Source organism: Bicyclus anynana, chromosome 24, assembly GCF_947172395.1.
Source record: "Bicyclus anynana chromosome 24, ilBicAnyn1.1, whole genome shotgun sequence".
NCBI classification, from domain to species: Eukaryota; Metazoa; Arthropoda; class Insecta; order Lepidoptera; family Nymphalidae; genus Bicyclus; species Bicyclus anynana.
Window position 1 is genome coordinate 8220037 of NC_069106.1, and position 11152 is coordinate 8231188.

Below are 11152 nucleotides of genomic sequence, written 5' to 3' on the forward strand. Positions count from 1 at the left end.
TCCCCTTTTCATCTCAAGTCACCTATCCCAAGTAACCCATTAATAATTACACAACAAGAAATGTGGACGGCTTGAACGTCACGAGCATACTGAAGACAAATGACAAGTCGTTCCCACCCGATCGCTACCCCTCTCTAACTCCCTACTATTTACGGAAACAAGTCGCGCCACCTAGCGTCGGCACGAGCCAACACGAGATCGAGCGACGTTATATCCGTCTCCGTACTTCTTACACTAGTTTTTCAAGAACCGAAATAAAATCAATTATTAACTTTATTTAAAGTTGGTCAATGCGTCCAGTATTTTGTGCATCTGCACAAGCTACGATAAACGTTAGAACATGTATAACTTGTTTTGAATTTTATTTGCCTTATTCACAATTTAAGGCTCTTTAAGGACGACCGACTAAATCGGGGGTCCACAAATAATTTTGGACTACAGACCTTTTTTCCTAAATGAGCTCATACTATTCCACTGATCCACATTTAACCTGCTAATAATAATAATAAGTACAAAATCTACATCTATACTTGATGTTAGAAAGCTGAAGAGTTTGTTTGAACGCGCTAATCTCAAGAACTACGGGTCTGATTTGAAAAATTCTTTCAGTGTTAGATAGCTCATTTATCGCGGAAGGTTTTAGGCTATATATTATCCTCGTATTCCTACGAGAACAGAAACCACAAAACACAGTATAAAACAAAAAAAATAATACCTACAAAAATAATATAAAATACCACAGCAACCTGCGGACCTAAGAATTTTTTTAACACTCTACGTGTGTGAAGTCTGCTAATCCGCATTTGGCCAGCGTAGTGGCCTAACCCCTCACATTTTGAGAGGAAACTCGACTACAATTATGCCTGGTGGAAAGCAATGATGAGATCTAGGTTGGAGCGCGCTTGCCTAGAAAATGCCTATTCACTCTTGCCTTGCAGGTGCACAAATTATGAGTGTTAGGAAACACAGAAGCCGGAAGTGCATTCCACAATTCCACATCTTCGCTGTTTTTATTAGAAACGTCGACACGTATCGTTTTGTGAGTCGACAATTTGCACGGTGTCTCGCTGTTCTGTGGTTTAATGGGGATGGAAAAAAAACAATTGTTAAATTCATTATCGACCTCCATCAGGTAATACCGACAAAGAAGTACCGCCAAGCGATTCAGCGTTCCGGTGCGATGTCGTGTAGAAACCAAAAGGGTTGTGGATTTTCATCCTCCTAATAAAAAAGTTATTCCGCTTCCATATTAAATTGGCTAACTTGTAAATAATAAAAAAAAATAATAAGACGTGTGTGAGCAGCCTTATTACGTATTATATTATCATCGAGATATAAATACGATTTTAATCTTCCTTGTAGTCGGAAGAATTATGCATAATATTATTATTATCTACTGAACTTGATATAACATCATGTTTTGGACGTCAAATTCATTCAAACGACCTTGGGAATACCGGTTGACAATAAACATTATATGCAGAATGCAAATAATACTAAACCGTTGTAATTTCTGAGTAGCGGACGCTTACAGACTCAGACCAATTATAGAAGGACCTGGTTAGCACTCATAGTCACGAACAAAATTGTCTGTCATTTCCTGAAGAAAACGAGCTTAGATTTGGTATATAACTTATACTAAACTGGAAGTTTCCGCCCGTTTTTTACACAGTTCAACTACACAAAAAGGTATTTTTACGGAGCTCTTTAACCGACGAACACGATTACAACTATTTAACATCGATACTATAGAGACAGATTCTATAATCGCATTAAATCGCTGATCATATACTTTGACAGAAAAGTAACGTCTAGCGAGGCAGGTCCTATACAATAATTGGTCTGAGCTTACAGAAGATTCCATTTGAAGTTAATAGCTATACCATATGTTTTCTGTGGCTATACTCTTTCACAAATCCTGCAGAAACTGACGAAGGTCTGGTGACGGACTAATGGCGGTATAACTGCCTGGAACCTTATGTGGCACAGACAATGATAATTATACTATAGATAGGCTACGTCCCTACAAAATCACCACAAAGTGATCCGAATTGTATATAAATTATGAGTATGCTAATAGTAAAGCAATTTTGTAAAAGTATCAGGATATCTGCGATCATTACTTTCGGAGCTACAGGGATTTAAAGGGTCAGATTTGCGGCGCTGCCGCGGATCCCTGAAAAACACCCCTTACAAAATAGCACGAATTAATGACGTCGTAGGTCGTAATGATCACCTCTGCCTCTGATTCCGGAGGGTGTGGGTTCGAATCCGGTCCAGGGCATGTAACTTTTGAGTTGTGTGCATTTTAAGGAATCACGTGTCTCAAACAGTAAAGGAAAAAAATAGTGAGGAAACCTGCATACCAGAGAATTTTCTTAATTCCCTGCGTGTGTGAAGTCTGCCAATCCGCATTGGGTCAGCGTGCTGGACTATTTGGCTTAACCCCTCTCATTCTGAGAGGAGACTCGAGCTCAGCAGTGAGCCGAATATGGGTTGATAATGACGATGATAGGCTATAGTTTATCCTCGTATACCTACAGGTATGAAAACTACACGGGTGAAACCGTGTGGTTCCGCTTGTATACTAATTGTACAGAGTGCAAAAGTATACAGGATACGATTATATTGATCTAGCGCAAATAAATCGATAATATTATTAAGCAGTGTCACCAAATCTATGACGAAGTGGTATTTCCAAGGTCACTTTCTCAGAAATACACTTGCGTGTGACGTAATTTGTTTGAAATACAATTTCAAATTGAAAATTTTGCTTAACCCGCCCGCCACACACTGCACGAGTGGCGTGGGAAGTAGACAGAGACGTAGAGTGGCCACGTTACTCGGCTTGCCGCATTTCATGTCGCTCGCCCTATAATGATGAGGTCTAAGATGAAGCGCGCATGCCATCATCATCATCATCATATCAGCCGATGGACGTCCACTGCAGGACATAGGCCTTTTGTAGGGACTTCCAAACATCACGATACTGAGCCACCTGCATCTAGCGAATCCCTGCGACTCGCTTGATGTCGTCAGTCCACCTGGTGGGGGGTCGACCAACACTTCGCTTAAGGCAGGGTTGCATTCCAGCACTTTGGGACCCCTTGCGCTTGCATAGAAGATTCTTATTAACTCGCCTTATTGCCTTGAAGGTGCTCAAATAGTACGTGTCGGTTAGCACAGATAAGGGCATTCCACAAATTAGCCGTTTTTAGCTAGTTAGTAGCTCTAGCATAGAGCTCAAATCTAAGCAAGTTACAGAAAAAAATATTTTTTATTTTTAAAACTTTCCGACAACGTTAAATATCCATAAAACATTTTAACCGATTCGGACGAGTAGATTTTGAAAAATCTTAAACACAGTAAATTCTAAAATTTGTTTTTTATAAACATAAACTCAGCCTCTAAAATCAGCCTCTTTCTCATGTTGACTTTCAAAGATCTAAAACGCTACGCTCACTATTATTAAAAAAAATGTGAATTAAGGTTCGTAATCGATGATCGATCAACGCAAACAAATATAAAAGTTGTAGTCAAGTTTACCCCGATATCTATTCGTTTAACAAAAAACCTAGTACAAAAATCAGAAAGAGAGTGAGCCAAACCACAATTTTGACAAGGGTTTCCGCCAATTAATTGTACTCAGGGCCAGGCGCCAAATCCTAAAGAGTGCAAAATGATAATTCTAATCAACCATAGACGATACTGCGACTGTTTTTCAATTGGCCACCCCAGAGTATGATCAAGATTGGTGACCCCAGAGTATGATCGAGATCTTCGCGTTCCATTTTTAATTTATACTCATAATTTGGTATAGGTCTCACATCGATATATTATTAGGAGCAAATTCGCCATAATTGGATCTCGCTCCCTTTTAAAATTTGCTTCGGGCCGGAGCTGATTGTACTATTTTATGCATTTCAATGACATTAACTATTAAATTTACCGCATGTGATATCAAAGCAGTGACCTTGATGCGTTTGACATTTATAAATATAATTATTATTATAAAAACAAGAAACCAGACTTCTAAAAAATATCTAATGTAATGAAAAAAGAAAAAAAAACAAGTATCACAATATGTATTTTCCCGCAGGTAACAAAATCATTTTTTGTCCTCGCCTGCAGCATCATGAAGTATTTAGTTTTTTATAGATAATATTGTGATGTTTGTTTTTCTTTTCTCAGCTCAGTAGACCCTTTTTTGAAGTCTGGTCAATGGCCTTTGTTTAATTTATTATACTCGTAACAGGCAATGTCATTTCTGACTACAAATTATATTTCGGGCATGTATTTGATACACTTTTTGACATTTTGTGCTCAAACAGTAATAGGTATATAAACGTGACACGTTATATATTTTTTGAAATGTTATTTTACGACCTTCCATTTGATACCCATATTGTTAAGTTAAAAAAAACAAACGCATCGCCTCATTTTCATTCACGGGCGCCATTTTCAAAATTTACTAGCGAACGCCCGCGACATTGTCCGCGTGGAATTAAGTTTTTCCCAAATCCCGCTAGAACCATGGATTTTTCCGGAGCGAAAAGTAGCCTGTGTGTTAATTCAGAGTAAAATCTATTTCCATTCCAAATTTCAGCAAAATCGCTTCAGTAGTAGCGGCGTTAAAGAGTAACAAACACCCAAACAAACATCGATACAAACTTAAGCATTTTATTTATAATATTAGTAGGATTAATCAATCAACATTGAATTGAAATTTTTTGCCGTTATGTAATGGCAACACATTATCATGATCATTAATATCCGATGGACGTCCACTGGTAGACATAGGCCTCTTGCATGGACTTCCAAAACATACCGGCCTCGAGCCGCCAGCATCCAGCGGCTCCCTGCAACCCGCTTGATGTCCTCGGACCACCTAGTGGGGGGTCGACACGGCGCTTTCCGGTGTGGGGTCGCCATTCCAGCACCTTAGTACCCCAACGTCCATCGGCTCATAGCAAAATATATTCTAAAAGATTCCATCCAATTATCCACCGATTACTAGAAATAATTGTGGTTATAAACATTCTTTAAAATTCATTTATTCTGGTATTTAATAAGAAGTGAATAAATAATAATTAAAGTGATACCAAGTAATCTAAACTAACTTATTCTGTGATCTAAACGATCAAATCGGCAGGAAAACTCTCGAAAATTCTGTACAATTGGACTTTGTTCAGTAAGACCTCATTTGCACGAGAGTTAAAAAAGCGATACGTTAAAACCCAGCGTAGGCGTTTCTAAAACACGCGGACATAGTTGCGAGCGTTTGCTAGTAATGTATATTCGTGGAGAGACGTGATAGCCCAGTGGATATGATATATCCGGTCCGGGGCTTGACCTCTAACTATTCAGTTATGTGCATTTTAAGAAATTAAATATCACGTGTCTCAAACGGTGAAGGAAAAACATCGTGAGGAACCCTGCATACCAGAGAATTTTCTCAATTTTCTACGTGTGTGAAGTCTGTCAATCCACATTTAGCCAGCGCGGTAGACTAAGGCCTAACCCCTCCCATTCTGAGAGGAGAATCGAGCTCAGCAGTGAGCCGAATATGGGTAGATAATAATGATGATGTACTTGTATATTCGTAACTAGCTGACGCCGCGCGGTTTTGCCCGCGTGGTTCCCGTTTCCGTAGGAAATCGGGGATTATAGCCTATAGCCTTCCTCGATAAATGGGCTATCTAATACTGAAAGAATTTTTCAAATCGGACCAGTAGTTCCTGAGATTAGCACGTTTAATCAAACTAACAAACAAACTCTTCAGCTTTATATATTAGTATAGATGTATATCAGTTTATAATCTCTAGGATCATGAATCCCATTTTGAAAGTTCTTTTACCAATATTAAGCCACGTTATTGGCGAGACTACAGTCTCTCCCTGTATTCCCACTTGAGCGTGCCGCCCTCTAGTTATTAATAAGTTCAGAAGTATATAATGTTTTTCCTTGTTAAATTGTTGCAGGCTAGATAAAACGATATCAGGAAAAGCCGACCTTATTACCTACCTATAAGTATTCTGTACTTTAACGCCAGCCACACACGATCAAGTACCGTATAGTCAGCGCAGCTTATTTTATTTTTATTAATTGATGGAACACCGAACCCAGACGGTGCCCTTAGTCATGAGCTGGTTCTTGTAACGCGGCACGATCCAAACTGCGAAGCGTCGGCGCGGCGCGCAGCTGCTCGCATCGCGCGCTGGGAGAGGGGTTGAGTGGTGGGAAGTGAAGGTTCCGTTACACTCTCCGACGGTTCATTAGTGTCATTTTCATTAGACACGTCTTCTTATTTTATTTTATTAAAATAAAACATTAAATGTGCATACATAAACTTACCACCAGATGGACTGATAACTTGATGTTATCAGTCCATCTTGCACAAACAAAGCAACGAAGTAACTAAATCTGTATTTGTTTTTCTGTTAGCAACAAGCATAACAAACAAACCAATCATAAGTTTTTAAAAAATGTCGTATAACTCAGGGCTGGTCAGCGATCTTTGCTTGTCCCCATTGAAAATTTGAATTTAAAATGTCGTAAAACGTTGTAGCAAACATAAATAGTGGTTTCATAATTAAAGTAGAATTATCAATTTTTTTTTTAGATATAAGTAAATTGCTGGGTTGCAGTGGCGTGCACTTCATAGATGCAAAAATGCAATGCCTACCCTAAGTACTCAATACTAACCTATGTTGGACCATAGAATACATAGTTGGACAAGGAATTTTCCAATTTTACTTACAGTGCATACCCTAGTTAAAAACCTTATGCACACCACTGCTGGGCGGTTAGTGACGGCACGGGCAGCGATGGGCATTCCTTCTTGATTGTGTGTGGCTAGCGTAAGTCTAGAGTAGGTATATATAAATTAATCTAGTGTTTACTGGAATGCCATAAATGCCTAGTCATTGTCGGGTCTTCCCAGAGACCATTCATTGTGACAAAAAATGTTTATAGTTTATGTTTCTTGGGCTTTCTTAATGTGGATTATGTATTTACTATATATTTTTATGTCTGGAAATAGGCTCACGCTTGACCACGATGTTGTCTGGAGCCCTACCACAAGCTCTAATTCGTAGCGATTCCGTAATGTTTCAATCGTTAGAGGTACTGTTACACATACTCTAAAATAGCATGCTAAAAAAGTTCTATTAAGTATGATCCATACGAGCATGCTTATCATCTAGTATATATAGTTTACATTTGCTAGCAATAAGCATGCTATTTTTAAGTATGCTCCTGAATAAGCATGTTCAAAGCAAACATTCCTATTACACATGCTAATTTGTATCTATCGCTCTCTGTCTGTAGTATCGTGTTAGACAGGGAGAGATGAAGGTGAAGATAATATAGAATAGCAATGCTGATCGACTAGCATACTCAATAAGCAAACCTGTTCAGACGCGCTAAAAGCACGCCCCCTTCCACCCGCGCAGCAATTAGCATGCTCATGAATCGCACGACTGTTGATTCTTGAGCAAGCTCGAAATAAGCATGCTCATTATTAGCAATGTTGCGATACACATGCTAATAAGTAGCAACTGCTCAATAGTAGCATGTTTTCGTGCTTGAAATGAGCATGGGTAGCTTTAAGGCTTAGCGATTATTAATATCGATGTAGGTATTTCGAATATACAGGATGCTCGGGAGTATTACCCATAAATGTAAATAAATAAATAAATATTGATGACTTGAAAATAAATAACTCTAGAGTTATTTTCTCTAAGGAAAGTTCATTAACAATGTCTAAGGAACATGTGTTCTAAAATGAGTTTTGGTGTAAAAAATATTTCTTTGTAAATAGATCTTAAATTGTGTCCCCTAAATCGCATCCTTATATTATGACCTAGCTTATATTCATTGATAAATATCATGAAGTAGCTTCCTAGTGAAGTGCAGAGTGCCACTTGCAATATCTCGTCGATATCGACAGTCTTACCACTACGATTACGTATTTTATAATGCAAGGACAGATAAAGTGTGTTACATGGATAGTCGGAATTATTTGAATTACTTTGTATGAAAACTAAAAAAGCTTTTTTATAGTAAAAAAAATATAGTTATACACTTCAGCTCCTATAAGTGGACTTGTCAACACCTTGAAGTTATGGCAAATATTCCCGAGCATCCTGTATATATCTATACATAATATAAGATCGTTGCTTGGCAATGATTTGCAATAATAAAATAACCCTACTTGCAGTCGAGTAAAAAGAACCTGGCTGATGTTGGGGGCTATTCTCGGACTAAGGATCCTTCGTTAATGAATATTATAAAATGAATTTTGACTTTGACTTTGATGAACATTTGAGGAAAACCCTTGCAACTTTGCCAGTAAAAAATTAATTCGCAGTGTGCACGTTTTTGTTCTGAATACAAGTTGCATTAAATTTAAATTATATCTCAATTAAAGCAGCTTTTGTAGTAGTTAATAATTATTATTATGTCTAACTTTTTCTACTTTAAAGGAAAAAAATCAAAATCGATAATACGTACGTCACTATAATTGATTAGTCTAGGACAGTGGTTTTCAAACTTTTTTGGTGACGGAATGCCTCTTGGAAAGCGAAATACTTTACGGAACCCTACAATAAAATAATTGTTTTGTAAATTTCTTTATAATTAATAATAAAAGTACAATGTAACAGTTAATACTTATTACATATATTGTTACTACATAACAAGTATAATAATAGAAGATATTAAAAAAGAAAAGAAAACTAGTTGGAGGTATGATTTTTTTTTGATTCATGATCCGACGCATAAAATCGTTCGACCTTTTTTTTTATTCTTTACAAGTTAGCCCTTGATTACAATCTCACCTGATGGTAAGTGACGATGCAATCTAAGATGGCAGCGGGCTAACTAGGAGGAGGATGAAAATGCACACACCTTTCGGTTTCTACACGATATCTTACAATTACTAAATCGCTTGGCGGTACGTCTTTGCCGGTAGGGTGGTAACTAGCCACGGCCGAAGCCTCCCACCAGCAGAGATGAAGTGTAATAAATGTGATAGATAATACAGTGGGCTCTTGAAATAGGTCGAGTATGTGTGACGCACGTGTAGCGCTGAATGGACGGTTATTACCTATTTCCTACTGCAGTGGTCAAGTTTGTTGTACCTACACAATGGTGACACACACGTAGAACCCGTTTTGATGATAAAGTCCGAACAAGTACTTATAATTAATACAATACAATATACAACGTAGCGATACTGCCAGCCTTCTGGGCACTTTACCAATGATCATCGATTCGGATGAATAGGGATGATAACAGATTTTTAAATTGTATATAAATTAAGAGTATGCTAATAGTAAAGCAATTTTGTAAAAGTTACAGGGTAGATACCCTGTAACTACTTACTACTACTGCGATCATTACTTTCGGAGCTACAGGGATTTAAAGGGTCAGATTTGCGACGCTGCCACGGATCCCTGAAAAACGCTCCATACAAAATGGCACGCACTAATGACGTCGTAGATACATAATGATCGTTGGATTTGTATAGGCGTTCAAACAAAATTACTAATATCTTTTTAGTTTATGTCTATACTTCTTGTATAAAAAAAATCTCACATTTAATGTAAGGAAGCTAAAACTGTATAAACTTTCATCTAAACAATAAAAGATTATTAATAGATTTTGAAATTTTATAATCTTATTTATTTTGCAAATATTCCAACAGTCTTTGCTTTTTATGTATAAATTAATGAACATTGAACTTATTTAACCGAATGTATTATAAAAATCAATATATTCAAACCTAGTCATCATCCCCATTCTACGACGCCTAAGTCTGTAGATATAATTTTATATTACCTTTTATTTTATTTTTATAATAAGTTTAGGTTAGGTTAGTTACTATTAATAATTAATAGTAACTAACTGTAACTAGGTAATAATTGTAAAATTTATCATTCCTAAGTGAATTAAATAACTTATCTCATTAAACAATTAATACAATACGAATACAATTCCATACATGTTTTGTTTTTGAGACAAACACAAGTATGACGAAAAACCATACTTGTAATTGTCTCATAGCATACCATGCGCAGCGTAGGATTCCGTAGATTTAATCAGCACTTTAAACAATTGGCAAAAATACAGATACACACTATTACTTATGGCACACTATGGGATAGACGATATAAAAAGACATAGATAAGACAAAAATAAACTAAAAAGCGAAAAATAACATCGTATGTGCTACCTTCTGATAACTTTGAAGGCGGTGCAAAGCCAGTGACGTGTTAATTAAAGCCGTTTCTGAAAGAACCACGAGATAGAATTGTCTTTAAATCCTAAAAGTTAATGATATATTCGGCTTTAGTTAATGCATCGTTCACATAAGCGATTGTCAAAATAAATTTGTCTGTCCGGAAAAACAAATAATTATTACAGGTAGATAATCTTATTTGTATTTTCTGTATCGTTTTAGGAAGTTATAGATACTTGAGATGTTAAGTAATTCAAATTGAATATTTTTAGGGTTCCGTTAGAGAATCATTAAGCAATGCGAAATCATTTAAATTCCGAGTATGCTTACAGCTGTGATCTATGCAGTGGTGTAGCGTGCCTTAGCTCAAAATTTGTTGGGGGGGGGGGGGGCACTGAACAAGCGGGAAAATCCCGAAAAATCTCTTGAGTTTTTTCCCGAACTACAAATAATGTAAAATAATGTAAACTTCTGGAATTGTGAAAAACATGAGTTTTTTTTAATTACATTACATCTAAAGATAACCGTCCTAGATACCTACGTCCTACCTACATTGACCATGTCAGACATGGACGTACAACACTAAAATAAAAAGTAAACTAGTATTATTCCAAAAGGCAATGGAAATGGGTCCCCGGCTGGGCTTATTAAAGTTTTCTTAATTGGTCCAGGTCTGGCTAGTTACTACCCTACTGACAAAGACGTACCGATAAGCGATTTAGCGTGGCGTTGTGGCGAAACCGAAAGGGTTGTAGATTTTCATGCTCCAAATAAAATTAGCCCGCTTCCATCTTCGATTGCATCATCACTAACCATCAGGTGAGATTGTAGTCAAGGGCTAACTTGTAAAATAATAAAAAAAATACAAAAAGTGAAGAGCGTAATAAGACAGAAAACAAATATTATTAT